Source organism: Glycine soja, chromosome 14, assembly GCF_004193775.1.
Source record: "Glycine soja cultivar W05 chromosome 14, ASM419377v2, whole genome shotgun sequence".
Taxonomy (NCBI): domain Eukaryota; kingdom Viridiplantae; phylum Streptophyta; class Magnoliopsida; order Fabales; family Fabaceae; genus Glycine; species Glycine soja.
In genome coordinates, this window is record NC_041015.1 from 16,023,328 (window position 1) to 16,024,953 (window position 1,626).

At 31.9% G+C, this 1,626-nt stretch overlaps 1 pseudogene; it reads left to right on the forward strand.

Annotated features, from left to right (window-relative positions):
* Positions 1-214: 214 nt before the first annotated feature.
* On the forward strand, positions 215-1,411 carry LOC114383864 (annotated as a pseudogene).
* The last annotated feature ends 215 nt before the right edge of the window (positions 1,412-1,626 follow it).

A 1,626-nucleotide genomic window follows, 5' to 3' on the forward strand; every position in this document is an offset into this window, starting at 1 on the left:
GTTTTGATTTCTGTACCATGATTTTAGTCCTTTTTTTCTTTGATCTCTTCATTTTTAACTTATGGCCCTATCAAAATGCTTCTAAAGATGATTCACAGTTTATCTTTATTTGTTTTATCATCCAAACTCATGTCATAGTAGTGAGAAAGAATGTTGAGATATAATGTTTCTCATTGAAGCAAAATTTAGTGGTTATACTAATCCATGTATACTTATGGAATTATTGCAGATCATACTATACACTGAATTATATGTAAGTTCTGTAATCATTTCTTATATTTCCTTTAATAACACTTGAATTTTGTTAGTCTGCACTATAATTATAAGAAATCTTTTTATGAGTGTAGTCATGTTGTGTGGAATTAATCACCTTGGAAGGAGATAACCTCACTGTGCTATTTCCTGGCACCTCGTTAGATTTGGGTAGTTTCAAGTTAGACTTTGTGCACTTGTTTGGAATTTTGGCTGCACTTATTATTATCCTCACTGTTTGGCTGAAGGATCTTCGTATAATCTCTATTCTGTCAGGTACTTCAAAGTGTAAAAGAGATTCCTTTTGTTTTTAGTTTTACAACATAGCATGTCCTTAATGAAATTTTTGTTATGATATGCAGCTGGAGGAGTTTTTGCAACACTGTTGGGACAATAAATCGTGTTGGATTCCATCACACTGGTCAATTGGTCAAATGGAGTGGCATCCCATTAGCTATTGGTATCCATGGGTTTTGCTTTGCAGGTCATGCAGTTTTTCCAAATATATACCAATCTATGGCTGACAAAAGACAATTTATTAAAGCACTCATAATATGGTATTGTACCTTCTTCTTTATTTTTCTTAACTTGCAAGACATATCTAATTTCTTATTTCTGAATCTCTGATTTCGTAACTCATTTATTCACATACAGTTTTGTATTGTCTGCTACAATGTATGGAGGTGGTGCAATCATGGGATTTCCCATGTTTGGTGATGGGACTTTGTCTCAAATAACATTAAATATGCCACGAGGTGCATTAGCTTCCAAGGTTACATTGTGGACAACGGTAAGTATGAAATTTTGTTTTTGTTTTTTTATCACAATTTCATTAGTTACGTTGAAGTGAACATTTTTTTTAATTGTGTTCCTTGCTCTACTTTCAGGTCATTAACCCATTTACTAAATATGCTTTGTTGATGAACCCATTGGCGAGAAGTCTCGAAGAGTTGCTACCGGATAGAATCTCAAATAATTATGGATGTTTCATTCTTCTTAAAACAACACTTGTTGTATCTACATTTTGTGTTGTTTTTCTGATTTTTTTTTGGTGAGTCTTAAACTTTGTCTTTGTAATGTTAGTTTTTATGTGACTTTTCAATTATTCAAGGAGGGTGAAGAAAGTAATTTATCTTTTTGTCCATATACACATCTTAAAGAGTTGCCTTTTTCAAGTGCTGATTACTTGTTATATCTTTATTTTTATTCCATTTAAAAAATTCTATATTTAATATAAAAAATGGGAACTTGTATGAACCTAAACTACTCATATCAATTTTATTATAATTTCAGGGTTTGTGATGACTTTAATTGGGTTTCTCTTCCGTGTACTTTTGGTAAGCAAACACCTGAGTACCCTTACAATTACTCTCA